General features: G+C 47.2%; 1 protein-coding gene across 1 annotated transcript in view; it reads left to right on the top strand.

The window, feature by feature from the left end:
* Positions 1-1031: 1031 nt before the first annotated feature.
* Positions 1032-16209, top strand: part of ZNF516 (zinc finger protein 516) — a 102771-nt gene continuing 87593 nt past the window's right edge. The window contains exon 1 of the mRNA XM_075022866.1: positions 1032-1239. The gene's annotated coding sequence lies outside the window, so the exon portion shown is untranslated. The remainder of the gene's footprint in view (positions 1240-16209) is intronic.

Below are 16209 nucleotides of genomic sequence, written 5' to 3' on the forward strand. Positions count from 1 at the left end.
TTTGTTTTCTTCTCTTTGCCGAAGTGCAAAGACGGAGCCGGAGGGAGGCAGGGGCTGTGGGGGGGGGGGGGCACCGGCACCGGGACCGGGACTGGGACCGGGGGGTGGGGGGGGGTGCTCGGAGCAGGGGTACCCCGGGGGGGGGGGGGTCTGCCGGCCCGGGGCGTCGAGATAACACCGACCCTTCGTCAAAAGTCCTCCGTGTCAATTCTACGTCATCGCACGTTACGAGACAAAGAAAGAAAGAGGGGAGAAAAAAAAAAAAAAGAAAAAAAACCCCCTTCCACACCCTTGATGTCTAGTACCGAGCTTTAGCAGATTAAATTAGGCTTTCCAGCCATAGACTAAACATACTCCCCTCGCCTATGGCACACATATTTGGCGTGATTAAACCGAGCTTCGCAAACACGCAGGAAAACAAGAATTGGAACTTTTCAGAGATCGGAGCGGTGGTGCTTTTTGGTCGGTTGTGTGTGTGTTTTTTGTTTTTTTTTTTAAAAAGCCATATGGCAGATTGATTTGTTCGGAGGTCTTTCAACTTCCCCAGCGTGGCTGTTGAACAGTATTCCTCTTTGATCTTGATTGAGGACTTTAATGTTGTTGTTTCTGCGCATTTCAATAGATCCATAAATATTTTACCAGTGGAATTCGGCCCCCCCCCACCCCCCCCCAAAAAAAAAAAAAAAAAAGTTTCTAATAGAAATGCATCTGGGGCAACTCCAGCCCGCACCTTTCGCGGCCGGAGGTACGTGGGAACCGGGGGCGGCGGAGCAGAAGCGCGACTCCGCGCCCGCACAACGCGGTGCCCGGCACCCCCCCCCCACCCCACAGCGCCCCAACTTTCCACCGCGGAGACAATAGTCGGTACCGGCCAGACCATTACGGCCGCCGGGGGGACTCGCGGCGGCGGCGGTGGCAGCGGCGGAGGTGGCGGGCGGGGCGGCGGCGGCGGCGGCGGCGGGCGCGGGCGCGGCGCGCGGGCGCGGCGGGCGGGGGCGGCGCGCGGGCGCGGGGCGCGGCGGGGGCCGGCGGGCCGCCCCCGCCCGCGCCGAGTGGAGCCGCTCGGCGGATCATGTGCAGCTCGCCGCCGCCGCCGCCGCTGTTGCTGCTGCTGCCGCTGCCGTTGCCGCTGCCGCCGTTGCCGCCGCTCGCATGCGGCGCGCGCGGTTTCACCTTCAGGGCGGCGGGCGGCTCGGCGCGCCCTTCCACAAACGTTGCCGCCGCCGGCCAGCGGAGGAGGTGAGGGGCGGCGCGGGAGGGGGGGGGGGTGTCCTCGGGCTGCGCCCCTGAGGGGAAAAAAAAACCCCACCAAAACCCCAAACAAACCCCAAAAACACAACAACTTCGCGCGACCCCCCCCCCCCCCCTACTTTCCTCCCTACCGGGAACTGTCCCCCCGGTCATCGGAGCGGCTCCAAAATGGTAACTTTGCGCTGTTTCGTGAGGAGAACGGGGGGGGGGGGGTCGGTTTTACTGCAGCGGTGGTGCCGGGGGTTGGGGGGGGGGTCTTGCGGGCTCTTGGGAGCCTTTTGGCTTTGTACGCTCCGTCACGGGCGGGGGGGCGGACTGCGATATTAATCCATTAAGAAACAAAGAACAAATTACCTCACTTTAAAGTAAAATGCTCCGGCTAATGAAGGTGGGTGATGGGTCTTGGAGCCCCGCGTCGCCACTTAAATTATTAAGTGGTTCTTTTTATTTATTTATTTTTCCCCCCCCTCATCCCCCCCTCCCCCTCGCCCGATCGCATCGATTCAGCCAGCGTGTGCGTGAAATGCCCGGTGTGCGGTTGTGTGGGTCCCCGTCCCCCCCCGGTCCCGTTCTCCCCCCCCCAACCCCCCGTGTTTTTTTGGCTACTCTCCGCTGCGAGTGGATAGCTGCGTGATCCCCGTTACAGAAGTACACAGTTTATCAAAGGAAGTTGGGGGTGGGCGGGCGGAGAAAACAATTCTTCACATATAGACAGCGAGGAGGGCTCGAAGGACAATGTCTCCGTAGCGATTATTTCCAGAAGAGGAAAATAGCCCGTTGGATGCGGGTGGGGTGGGGAGAGAGGCACGGAGTTTAATGTATATGTTAAAAAAAAAGGAAAGGGGGGGGGCGGAGGACGGGGACGACACGACGAGCGACGGGAGAGAGGGAAAGGAGAGAGAGAAAGAGAAGAAGAATAGAAATAATGCAGTTCCAGACATTTTGTGCTATAAAAGCTTTCCTCCTCCTCGTCCCTCCCTCCCTCCCCCCCCCCCCGCTACTATCTTCGGTGATAATTAGCATAGCGCCTAGTCGCGATCCTAATGCGAATTAAGTACTTGGGCAAGTTGAGGAAAGTTTGGCTGGGTAAACTTTGCTATAAGGGAACAAGGTGGGGTGTTAAAAGAGGCAGTACGTGTGGGGAGGCGTGCGGAGCATGACAGCCGGCCGTTGTTTTTCCCCTCAAACCTGCTAACCTCTGCAATTAACTGCTGGAGACAAACCCTGTGTTTTAAGCCGAAAAGTGTCGGTTTGGAGTCAGCACCATTTATTAGGAGCGTTAATAAGCTCCCAGCAGCAGACAGGGATCTTCTGGGGAATGCGCATTGTGTGTGCCCACAGCTTATCCTTTACATTACCCCTATAGATACGGAGGCGCTCGGGCACTGGGCGTGCAAATATAATTTTGCTCGGACTGCTTTCTAAACATTAATTCTGGTCTTTATTTAATCCAGATGCAGGGTTCCCCTCCCCTCCCCCCCCCCCCCCATTTGCTGCCTTATTGTTGGTTTACATTTTCTGAAAAGGCGACTGGTGTAACCTGTGGAATTTGAAATGCAAATAAAAGCCTGTGGGAGTTGAGGCAGAACAAATCAGCATTTATAAAGTGAAAAAGATTTAATGTCTTTGAAACCATTGCGAGATTTTTTTTTTTTTTTAATAAGGACTGAATCGTGACGTCAGGTCGTTTGGGAAAGATTTTTTTTTTTAATGTCTGAAACGCGGGTATGAGAAGTGCTTACAGGAAAAACAGATTACAAGATTAACATCTGTTAACATGATCGTTTATCTCCAGCCAAAAATAGGTCAGTCCTTTCTTAAGGAAACACGATTGCTGGGCGCATGATTAAATAATGAAATTAGGCTGATGAGTTCATAAATTAGACGCTGTGCCGACGTGCGTTAGGATCTGACCTGTGACAAAAATAGGTAATTCGGGGTCCGCCCGAGAGCGGTGCGGGGTCAAAGTCCCTTTTTGGGGAGAGGCTCAACTCTCTCGCCGCCGCCGCCTCCTCCTCCTCCTCCTCCTCCTCTTCCTCCTCTTCCCCCCCCGCCCCCGTCGCACCCAGGCCGCCGGCAGCGTCTCCCCAGCCGGAGAGCCGAACTCTTTCCCTGCCAGCGGAGAAGTTTCCTCGGCGGCGGGGGGGGGTGGTGGGTGGGCCGGCCGAACGAACGAACGAACGACCGGACGGACGGACGGACGCGCCGCGGAGCCCACGCCCGCGTTCCCCGCCCCGCCGGGGCGGCCCCAGCCCACGGACCCGCCTCCCGCCACCGCCCGGCCCCGCTCGGCTCCGCTCGGCCCCGGGGGTGTCGGGGCGCGGCGCGGTGGGACGGGGAGCGGGACCCCCCGGCCCCGGCGCTGTGCGCTCCTCCTCCGCCCGGCCGCGTTGCTTCTGCCCCCTCGCAGTTCCCCTCGCAGCGGTGGGGTTGGATGGGGTGGGCTGGGTTGTTTTTTGTTTTTTGTTTTTTTTTTTGGAAGTGGATGCAAAAGTGCCCTTATGAAAAGATCTTCTCGGGCCTGGCGATGCCATCGGTACGCCTTCTTTTTTTTTTTGTAAATTCTATTCTTTTTTTGTCTTGAAGGCGGATTCACCCATTTCTAGAGGAAAATCGCAGCTCTTCTAAATTGTGAGCTGGCTGGCTCCTCGGCGGTCGGGGAGAGGTCCCAGAAGCCTGCCCGGCAAAGGGCCGCTGCGCTTTGGCCCTGTGCCATGGACTTTATTTCATGCTTGCTGCACTAAATGAGTTAACAGCCAAAGGGTTTTTCATTAACTCGACTTGGCAACCGTGTATTTGGTTGGCTTACCCCCCTCCCTCCCCCCCGCCCCCCCCCCAAAAAAAAAGCATAATTTTAAGCAGAAGCTGAATGGCATAACATGGGTTGATTGGGAGGGGGGGTCTGTTTTTCAAGCTCTTGTGCCAGATTTCCTTTGTGCCCCCCCTCCTTGTGCGTGGCATGTGGGTGAGTTGATAGCTGAGAGTTTTGTTTTGTGGGGCGTGCATGTCTTGATTTTTGACCATGGCTTTCCTGCAGTGCATTAAGGCCCTGCTTGTCCTGGAGGGGACCGAGCAAGAGGATGCTGACCCTGAGGGAGGGCAGCGACCTGCAGCTGCTTCCCCTTCATCTCTCCCTCAAACCCACGGGGGGGCGGGGGGGGTGGATGGGACCGGGGAGGGGGGTGTGTGTGTGCATGTGTGTGTACATGCTGGGGGGCCATGCGACTGCATGCAGGGCAGGTACACGTGGGGCCAGGAGGGATGTTGTTGCGAGTGGGACGGGGGTGTGTGTGCGCGCACATGCAGGGCCAGGATGGGGTATGTGGCATCGCTGCACATGGGCCAGATGCGTGTGCCCGCAGGTCCTGTGGGGGGGGGACAGGTATGTGTGTGCACGCCAGGGTGAGAATCGCATGGGTGCAGGTGTGTGCGTGCACGCGTGCGGGGTGGGGGGGGTGCTGCACTGAGGCAGGTGCATGTGTGTACTCGTGCATGGGTGCGTGTGGTGCTGGGGATGTGCCCCACGGGTGGGTGTGGGTGGCAGTGGGTGCCGGGAGCACCCTCCAAGGGGGGCTCCCCACTCTTGCCCCTCAGGCTGGCTGCTGCTCACCGGCCAAAAATAACTGCGTTGCAAGAGGTGTTGGGTGTTTTGGGGGGAGAGCAATGCCAGGGAGGGGTAGTGGTGATAGGAGCAGAGGTTTTACCAAGGCGGGGAGTATCTGGGGGAGTTTTGCTCCTGTAGTGTTGTCTATGGCCATGGGATGAGTCGCCTCTCGGTGAGCGCTGCCGCTTTGTTTTCTGCCAGCGTGTCCTTCAGCTCTATCACAGCCGACCCACGGCTGCCCGGCCTGGTCGTGCACTGCTCTGCACGCCCCATCTTGTCCTGCCGGGTGGTGAGGAGGGGTGGGCTGCAGTGGTTTTCGGAGCTTTTCCCCTGGTAAAACTGGAAGCTGAAGTTGTGTAGGAGCACCTGTGGTGTAATTAGTATTACAGCGCAGTTATTCCAGGAGACATCTTTAGTTTCACAAGAGTAGCTGTCATAGCCATCTTGGATGAGCTCTGTACAATAAAGTGATTTGTGTGGAGCTTTGTGTTACTGGCATGGTGCGCAGCACCTTTACTAGCTCCTGGTGTAAAATATTTTTTAGGTATCTCTAAAAATTCTGGCCTGGGATTTGTTTTCAAGCCTTTAGTTCCTATAAAACTGAGTGATGTTGAAGAGACATCTAGTTAGTGGTAAGTACTCTGTGGTCTGTGTGAACAATAGGGCATTACAGCACCACTCTAAACTGTTAGTTTAATATGCAAAGATAATGCTTACAAAAGAAAAAAAGAGAAAAACATCAGTGAGAATAACATTGTCTTAAGGAATGATCCAAAACACATTTAGAGAGAGGACTGGTATTTGTTAGCACAGCTCCTATGTAAGCTCAGCGTGACCTTCTGCATTGCTCTATGTGACTAAAATATGCATCGAGAGCTGCATAGAGTCCCTCCGTGGATGTGAACGACTACCTCTCTGTGCATCATAGAAAACAGTTTACATCGCTAAGGCAAAGGCTACCTGTTGTTATTTGCAAGTGACCTCGATAACAGTATAGCTGGCTGGAATGGAGCAACAGCAGTGACATTCAGCTTTTGTAGATTAAAGTTTTCCTGTGACAGTGACTAATGTCTTCGCTTTAAAAATCGGGTTCATTGTATGTTTTTATAGTTGGTCATAGTATCATGCTGTCACCAAGATTTAATAATAGCAATTATGAGTACAGAAGTACTCATTGAAGGGGTGAAAACGATTGTGCCATCATTCCGAATCTCTGCCTGTTGAACTGCCCGTGAGCGCAGCCATCCCTCATTTTGGCTAAGGAAGATGTTTATGTCTTAACACTTGACAGATCTGCTTCAGAAGCAGGGACGTTGGCTTCAATTGACTGAAAAATGAGCAGCCTTTAAAATGAAGCTTGCCGTGAATGCTTGTGTAGCTGGTACCAGCGAGGGCAGCCTGGAAGAGTATCATCAGAAGAGTGATGTAGTTACTAACTCTTGCGAACTTTGGGCAGTCTATTTATTTGGATTTTTTTTAAGGTCTTCATGTGCAGGTGACTTCAACAGAGTTATCTGTAGTTATCTGTGATCTTAACGGGGGTGAGTTTTAGGCTGAGGTCCCATCTGATGGAGGGCATCTATATTTAGTATGATCCAAAACCTGTCAACTTTGAAAGATCTCACTTCTGTGAAGATTTAAATTCATGCCAAATACTTCCAGGACTTCTCTGGGATTACGTACAGTATGCAAAATGAGCCAATGCATAAGCTTTTGTGAGACCAGTGATGAAGTCTGCATATGTGTACTCAAGCTGGGTTTGACTGTATTGTTTCTTAAAGTCATCAAAATAGAAAGCTGAAATACAAAGTTGATTGCGTTTTGCAGGAAGCAACTTGTCTGAGCTTGCAAATTTTGCAAGTAAAATGTGCCTGTTTAAGTTTTTGAGACACAAGTATGAATTTGTAGATACGTACCTTTTAAGCCTGAATGGGCGATAAATTTCTGTGCAGCAGGGGGAAATGGACTACTACTGTTTTTCACAGCTGTGCGATGTTCCTCAGTTGGGCAAAAGTGTGTACAACCGTCCTATAAATTGACTTGTTGCTTGTGAGCCCAGCGCTGTCCCCTAATAAGTATGCTTGCCACTCCCATTGACTACTAGGAGTTGCATGAGGGTGTCTCTGGGTGGAATTGCAGTTTCTGTATGTGCGTCTGAAATCCTTAACAATATCAGCAATTAATCAGCTAAAACTTACTACAGTGATTTTTTCTTTCTCTTTTTTTTTTTCGTGTATCCATACACTTAATCCAGATAATTAATCACCACATGGCAAAAAAACAGAAAAAAAAAAAAGTCACATTTATTTGATTAGATATCTGCAATATAAATATTTGAACCTTGGAGCAACATTCCTTTTTCAAAGCAGACATCTTACATGCTGCAAATGTTTATACACTTCAGTGCTAGGATAAAGCTGTTCCGACTCAGTCATTGAAGGCAAAATTCTGTTTTTCAGTTACCCAGCGTAACTGCACAGTAACTCTCTGGGCGTCATCAGTACAATACTTGGGAGTTACAAAGACTTAACAAATAGCAATATTTCTTGATTGTCACTTCCATGTTAAAAGTAAATGAGACTTTCTGTCCTTTTCCAGCAGGAGCGATTCTAGTAAATATTATGTTAGTGAGCCCGCATTAAAACATGCTAGTGGATTATGGTCCAGGTAGTTAACATTGCCATGGCTTTCATTAGGATGATGACTTCATTCCAAATGTTTACGTTCATTACCTAACTGTTAGTCAGCAAATGTTCAGTCTCTTGATCTGCTGAACCTGCTTTGCTATTTGAAGCCAATGAGCTCTGTTTTTTTGATGCGATGATTACTCAATGTCGGTTATTCGTTTTTTGATGTTGTTTACATCTTGGTTATCTGCAGAGGCCCATCAGCGTTGTTAACACACTTCATGTTAGCAGTTTCTCCTTGCGTTCCTGAAACTGTTATTACGGCAACAGCTCTTATGCAAACGGACTCCAGGCATTAAGCATATGTTCTGAGATTAAATTAGTGCGCGGATGGACAATACTTGCATCTCTTAGGTTGCTGCCAAACTATTTATTGCCTAATAAGTTCTAGCAGGTATTCTATAGCAGTAGCACTGGGCTGCTGCAAGATAATTTGTTTGTTTGCCGCTCCTGAGTTGTGAGCTAACACTGCAAATAGTGCCTGTTGCAGGGACACTGGGACAGTGGCTGTTTACATGGTGACAGAGTCAGGTGTTAGTGAAGACACTGGTCTAAGCTGTTTTAAATCTTATGTCGTGGAGGAACAGAGGGTTTTTACTCTGGATTCAAAACCACTTATGTTCTGATGGCCACTTAAAATCCATTTTTTGCTAACCTTTCATTAAAATGATTGCTTAAGGAAAAGAATTTAGTTCGTATCAGCAGGATATTGCGTAGCTTAACACTTGTTCAATGAAACCCACGTTTCATTACGGGCTGTTACAGAAGCCAAAGGCCAGGCGTTGCTGTTGTACAGTCGTCGTAAACCCACGGTAACTTTAGTAGAGTGACTCTGAATTTACAGGGCTGTGTGTGGGGATGAATTTAGCACACAGCACTTAGCTCCTAATTAAAGCTTATAGTATTACATCCGTAATCAGGGCACTCTTAGAATCTCTAAGAAATTACTTTTTTCTTTGTCTACTCTTCTCCCTTTTCTTTCTCACCATCTTGCTGCATGGCGTTGGGAGCTTGCTTCTCCGTGTTGGGGCCGTCATATTTACGTCCCAAAGGAAATGTTTTCCAGCAGTGTACTCCAAATTGCAAAGTAGAATGATTTTGTGGCTCCCCAAATCTTTAAGGCCAGTTTCTAAAACTATCTAGCTTTTAATCTTCTTCTCAAAGTAAAACAGAAACTACAAAGCATATAATTACAATTTGTAGCTATTTTTAGACTTCTGACATGTTTCACTTATAGTATAATGATAAAAACAAATACTCGGCACAGAGGCTAGACAGACAATTTTCAAACCAACACCATCCGCTCCAGCTACCCTGTGTGTATTTCATACATGTTTGCTTTGGTCCCTTTTTTTTTCTTTCTTTTTGGTTGGGAGTGTACCAAAACTGTGTTTCAGTACATGACTGGGGGGATGCAGAGAAAACGAGAGCTCAGTCTATCGGGCAGGTCCTGTTGGGAGCGTTTGCTGAAAATCGGATCGTATGTCAGTGAGTTTTAACGTATTGCACACACGCAGACGCATGCTTGGCTTTTGTGGCAGGTAAAATGAAGGAAGAACGGTGAGTTGGCTTGTCACTATTTTTGCACTGCATGGAAATGTTCATGTTGTCTTATTACAGGAATTAAGCTGACTTTAATAGTAATTTTTCCCTGTCTTTTTTAAAAAGATGGTGAGCAGTGAAGTGGCATTAGTTCTCAGTAAAGAGAGAGAGAGTGGTGGAAATTGAGGTGTGTTAGTCACAATTGTAGCCTCGTTTTAAAATAATCATGTTTGTTTATTTAAAAATAGATTTGGGAAAGAAATTAGCCATGTTCTTTGTTTTTAAAAGGGTAACGTGTGTGCACTCACCATATGGTAGCATTTAACCCATATTGTATGAGCTGACAACAAGTCACATTTATGCTCTGATTTATTTTAGTGTTTCAGAATGTTCTTTTTCTGAAATCTAGTACAATAAATGATGCATTTAGGATTGTGCAATGTAACTGTGTCTTTAGCTGTTTTGCCTCATTGTTATAATGATACCAGGTTCATGAGTAAGCAATTCCCCCCCCCCCCCCCCCCCTTTTTGAAATAATTTCCGTAAGAAATAGCCGGGGTCTGAATGTTGAAATGATTTGCAGGAAGAGTTATGAACAATAGCCAGTGACACAGTGTGTTGTAAAAGGATCGCGGGGCGAGGTGTTACGGTCTCTGCTGGCTGAAACTAGAGCTGCTCCTTTGATGGTTGAGGATGTGCTTGGAAAGAGTTTCTTTCCCCCCCCCCGCTCCAGTCGTTGCACAGAGGTGGCTTAGTTGTCTGTTTTAATGGATGCATTCTGGCTTCCCGTGTGGTAGACTGTGAGGCACCTATATGGGTGAGCTGGTACCAGTATTGGCAGCCAAGTATGATAAAACCATGAATAGGGCGGCTTAAGGATTGATTTAAACTATGCAATTAGGGAAATAAGGTCTCTTATTTTCCCTTTGCATTTGGAGCCCCTGGGAGTTGTATTTTTAGGCTTGCTTTCCCCTGTGCCCTCCTAGCTATCCATATCTGCAGGGTTTCAGGGGACGGGGCTCTACTTGGGAGTCCCAAGACGTGCAGTAAATAGGAGTTAGCCCCATACCGTGTGTTGGGTGAGAACTTCCAAAAGTCAGTGGCATTCCTTGGTGAGGTACCAGTTCCTCACCATCTGTCTCTTAAAGTCATTTCTTTTAACCTTGGAATAAAAAAAAATATTTCAACAAGGTTATTCACGTGTTTGTGTGAAGTGCCTATAAGCGTACTGAAAAACTGCTAAGCTTCTAATTTCAACGTGGTGTTTGAATACTAATGTATACCAATTAGGAATGGCTGACATTGTAATTTATAGAAGTTGAAAGGAGCATTAAACATCACCCTTCCAACACTAAATACAGCTTTTCCTCCTGTGTGTAGCTGCTTACATGAAACCAAGGGTCTACTTTGCAGATTGTTGTGCTAGCACATTGATACATCCTTGGATAAACTACCAGTCTTGTGCGTTACCACGTCAGCCCCTTTGCAACATATTGTGTATAACTATACCTTTAGCTGATTAACACAATACTTTCTTGGTATTTGTTTTTAATGACTCCATGAATGCTTATTTTTAGAGAAGTGTTTTCATCACTGCTGAGAAAAGCTGTACGAAATCTATAAATACTTACTTTAATTAGATTTGCTCTGTTTGTCTTTTTTTCTTTCCCCCCAGATAAATTTTACCTCTGTAATGAATGCTGTGATCTTCAATGCATAATTTATATTGACATTAATAATGATACTTGGAGAATGTTTTAGTGCCAGTTTGAGAAAATGTGACAATTTATGTCAATAACCCCAATCCCATTAAATTTGGACAGATTTTAGTAGAGAGAGCTGTGTCTATCGGTCGTATGATGAAATAACCCACTTATTCTGGTTGTGGCAAGCATATTGGAGAGTTCATCTTATCATGAATGGTACTTACCAGGTGTCAAGTGACATGCCAGACACACAGCTTTGCTTCTGAATGACTTCTTCCAATTAGAAAGTAATGGCTTTAACGGGATCAACTGAGTAATCGGAGTCTCTCAGTTCTCCAGTGCCAGGAGGTGTATATTTGCAAATGTTATTTATTTATCTGCTTTTTAATGAGTTGTGAATTTGTTGGTAACTTTGGGTAAATTTAGGGACAGGGGAATAGTATGTGGAAATTGTGGGATTAATGGTTTAGCAGTTGGGATTAAAAATAGTCACAGCAAATTACCCTGTTGATACTGAAGCCAGAATCTGTTAATGGGGTTAAAAGAAGATTGGTTTATCAGGCATTTATTTTCTAGGTTGATTAGGGATTATAGGTTGCCATGTATTTGTGTTACAAAAGTAAGCAGTGCAAAAGGCGAGGATTGCTAATATTTCACTTTAAAGTTTCATGCACTTAAAAGGAGGGTGTCTGGAGCTCAGAAGTGTCTTCTGGACTGTGGGCAGCCTTTCCCCCCAGATTTTGATGCTTTGAAGTGGATGTCTAAGGAGCCTGGGTATTGTAAAGGGGTGGCTTGGCTTGTTACAAGTCTGAAAAGCAGAGCGAAAGCTGTAAGGTAATCTGTGAAATTTGTGCAGGCCGCTAAGCACGGAATTTTAAATGCCTGTTACTGAATTGTCTGCTGTTACGTCTCCTACTGTTTCAGTGCAGAACCTAGGGCAGTTCTAGTCACAATGATGTATATGATGTGCAGTCTGTGCAATAGACGGATGACTTCTGTGTGTCCTGATCTAACCTGCAAACCAACTGTCTTCGTGTGTACCCCTGCATAACAAAGTCTGTTAACTGCCACCTGTATATTGCAGGCCACGCGTTCGTCTCTGAGCTAGGCACAGAACTGCAAACAAGGGCGTCCCCTCTGAGTCTTCATAAAAAGATGAGAGCCACGATGGAGTCGTTTAGATATTACTCTTATCTTCTGCTGTCTAGCTCAGGAGACGCTGTGGCTTTCACAGTCTTCGCTACCTTGTTCTGGTGCACAGCTTGAGATAACCTAGTGACATTTATTGGCTTTTCAGTACTTGCCAAGTGAAATGCAATGAAATGGCAGGTGAAGATTTCTGCAACGTTTTAGCTAGATTTGGAGCACTGGAGAAGATCGGTGGAGAGGCTCGTAGCTGTTTTCCCTTCCTTGGCTCTGACAGAAAATAAGGGGGAGAACATGAAGTTTAAGAGAAATGCCGACCTGGTTTGAAGGAGGAACGGAAGATATTAGCTAAAGAGGAATCTGCTGGGGACTGGCCAGTCTGGCAGGCTGAGGAAACGGAAGGAAATGGGGTCCTTGAAGTGTAAGGAATCAGGCTAATTCCTTACCCTTCTAAACCTTAAGTCCTCTTCTTCCCTTGCAAAAAGCTTGTCCAAGCCTTCTGCAGGCTCTGGGACTGGTGTCCAGGGGTCAAGGCTTGTATCACCAGGCTGGAGAGGAGGACAGATGGTTATCCCCTTAACGTGGCTCATCTATGCGTGAGTTTTGTGCTCCCAGAAGATGAGAGAGAGAGTGTAATGGACATAGTGAAGGATGAGCAGCCCCGGGCAGTGCCAGGATCAAGAAGTTTGAAGTTTGGTTCAAGTCCTTTCTCTTGCAAGGCGTTATGCAGACCAGTGCAGGTTACTCTGCAGCGTGTAGGGACCCTTCAGCGGTCCTGCTGGCTCAGCAGGGTCAGGAACACTGCCCTCCGAGTTGGCACTTCCTCTGCACAGGAAAAAAAATAACCCCAAATCATCTCTCAGGGGTCTCTGTCCTCTGTTGTCCTGATGGAATAGGACGCACTCTCTCTTAAGCTAAACTCCCTTCAACATTTAAGAAAAGGGACAAGATGTTCAGAAGTGTGAGTCTGACAGCTAAGAAGATGCTAGACTTGAAACAGATTTTTGTTGTTCTTACAAACCCAGTTTATTCTGCTTTGTTCAGTGTATTTTACACTTTGGAGAAAAGAACAGTATTTGAAGGGCTGAAATCTCAGTTTCTCATTCTAATACGCAAAATGAAGTTTTCAATTTGAATTGTCTCAGTAATCTTTCAAAAAGAAGATACCTACATAGGTATTAGGGGTATGTGAATAGGGAAAAAATACATGAAAAATAATTTTGTGGAGGAGCAATAAAAGTGCTCTTCACACAATCATCCGAACTTTACTTCCATGCTGTTAGGGTCCAATGGATTTTGACTAGCGTAACTCACGAGTTTTCTCGTGGAGTCTTACAGCAGCTCTGCAAAGTTTATTGAAGACCAGATACCCAGAATTACTCTTTGTGTAATTCCACCCAGAGGGTTACACCTTGCATTTGGGATAGCGGAGCTGTGCCAAGATGAGCTGGTTGACTTGAAAGATCTCTCAGCCGTTTCAGGGCTGGCATCAGCATTGGTCTCTGCAGAGGCAGTGAAGAGCTGGTGTGAGGAGCAGCTGTGGCAAAAGCTGGAGGAGAGGAAAACGCAGCGCGTGAGGAACTGAACACAGCCTTAAAGGAAAGGAAAATCTAACAAGACCATGCAGAACTAAGGGCGGGAGAAAATGTGTGTTTGGAGGAGCCATAGTTTCCCCTGTACCTAGGGACACTGGTTTTCTGTAGGTGGGTGTTTTTGTTCTTTGCTTCATTGGAAATAACCATGGCAGGAATCTGCAGTTATCTGTGTTAAGGTAGTAAAAGGATCATTGCCCCTTGGTGATGCTTTTTGTCATGAGCGGCGAGGCTGAGGTGGCAGCTGGAGCTCCCCCGGTCGTCGTGTCCCGGTGCAGAGTCACTGGATATTGCTGTCCGGGATGGGTTAACGCGGTCTAACTGAGATCTTGTTTGATTTCTTGTGGCACCAGCCTGCCGGGTGGTCTCTGCCATCCTTCAGCAGCAGAAGGAGGAGACAGGGGGTGTGCAGAGCTCTGTAGGAGCAGGATATGGAGATACCTGGTGTTTGTTTGAGTGCCTAGCATGTGTGGCCCTGCTCCATCACGAGGGGTCCTGGGAAAAATTACAGTGCGAATAATGGTAGTTGGGGGGGGTTACGGAGAGGCAATGCTAAGCAGAAGGAGAAGAGGAGGTTGGCCAAGCACATGTGTTTGCACGTGTGTGAAGTAACTGAATTTTTCTTCTGTGTAGTTACTTTAAGGGACTTAAGACTTGGTTCCCACTGCACAAATCACTGTTTATCTTAGACCCTTTTCCTGCCTCATCCCCCAGATCTGCTTTGCTCTGCCATCCCATTTCCCGGCTGCTGTACACTTCTGAACTTGAGCTGGTGTCAGCATTCCAAACTTAAGGGTGGTGGAGACTGGGGATGAGCGGGTGGATGTGGCATGTTGAGTGTGAGAGTTTTTGGAGGAGGAATACGAAGTGGAGCAGTTTCCTGTTCATGATGAAAATGGGAGCAATCTGAGCGTTGCAAGGGGCCTGTGAGAAGGATGAGGCTATGCCGAGAAACAGGGCTGTTGGCGCATGAGGGCTGGGAGGATGGCAGGCGGGATGCTGACAGCCACCTAAGGCCGATTAATTTTTAGCACTGGCAGCAAGCTTCCTTAAAAAAGGAAACAAAGAAATTGCTGCGAATGAATAGAATTTGTTAGGACTAGCTAGGTTTGTGAAAGATGCATGTCAGCAAAACTAGCCATTAAAAAAAAAAGCACTTGGGAAGTCTGTTGTTCATCCCCCGTCTTTTCTGTGAATACTCATGAATCTGTCCTGAAAGCACATTTTCTAGGCGTGACTTTTACTGCTACGACCTTAACTCTGATTACTTTTACAAGAGTGTGCTGGGCATAATGTTTCTGGTCTCTTAAAAAGAAGTAATAACTTAATGTTTCAAGCATTATAAAGGAGATAAAATGAGGACATGCAGCAGTTCCTTTTTCCAAGCTTCTGTAGTTCCGAGCAGTTCCTTTTGTTAACAGTCATCCTCTAAATCAGACCACAATGTGATGATCAGGTAAAGGTGTGTGGGAACACGGCAGGCATCTGTTTTTATCTGACACAAAGTCAGCGGTTTAGGCTTACAGAAGATTATGATTTATCAGGACAGTATAATTATAGCTGTTGTCATACGGTGGCACCCAGTAGCAATGATGATCTGTTGCTGCTGTTCTGGGATGTGTACAAACACATAGTAAGAATCAGTCCCAGGACTTGATTGTATCTTCTCTGTGTACATGTGGTTGTATGGATCCATTAATGGGTCATTAAAATTCTTCAAAGCATATCTGCTGTCAAATTAAACGCTAATAAATGTCTGTTAATTATCACAGCCCTCTTCACAATAATAAGTTACTAGAATTGAATTTACTGTGCATTTTACTAGAGTAGGGGGGAAGCCAACTTCAGCGTTTGATCCTCAGCTGGCATTTGAATGTGTATCCACAATACGAGGAGAAATTTGGCAACAGTCTTCCTGGTACTGAAGGCTGCCTCTAAGTGCTTTCTGCTCTCCTCCAAACTCGGGTGATTTCTGTGCAGGAACCAGTCCTGCCTCAGACTTGCAGGAAAGTAGCACCGTGGGGCTCCAGTTCTGTATCGCTCTGTGGGTTCCTAGAAATGTGGTCAATGCCAACGTACCTGGGTCATCCCAGAAATTAACCTGCCAGCTACCTGGAAGAATGAGGGTGGTTCAACTGTGTGTTAGCCCTCTTTGTATCTTTTACAGAGAGGTAGTAGTGAAAAGATGACAGTGAAGAGTCACAGAAGAGATGAGAGCAACCAAGGAGGAGCAAGTTTGGCATGCCATGTAGCATGGGTGTATTCATATGAGTACAGTGCTCGCTCGTGGGGTAAAGTATTGTTTATGCAGTTTTCCTTCACTGCAAAGATATTCTGCTTCTGCAAACAGCAGTAGCAACTTTTTGGTAATTCAGCTTGTTAGTCAGAGCTGTGTGGCACAGTAAATATGCACAGATACAAAGCTCACTTTTATGTATTTTCTGAGCAGTGCAGCTGGGAGTAAAGTGGTGCTGTATCCCACGGTCATGTAAATGGCTTTGTAATTTCTTCTAGACACTGGTCAGAAAATGATACAAATTCCATCGCTTTAGGACCTTGTATCAACTTCACCCCAGAGACTAAGCCTCGCTCGGTTACTCTGCATTTCATTGGTGTTTCTCCACTGGCTTCAGTCATGTTAATTTAAATTTACATCAGCATACGTGAGACTAGAGGTAAGC

The sequence above is a fragment of the Buteo buteo genome, chromosome 3, assembly GCF_964188355.1.
Source record: "Buteo buteo chromosome 3, bButBut1.hap1.1, whole genome shotgun sequence".
NCBI lineage: Eukaryota > Metazoa > Chordata > Aves > Accipitriformes > Accipitridae > Buteo > Buteo buteo.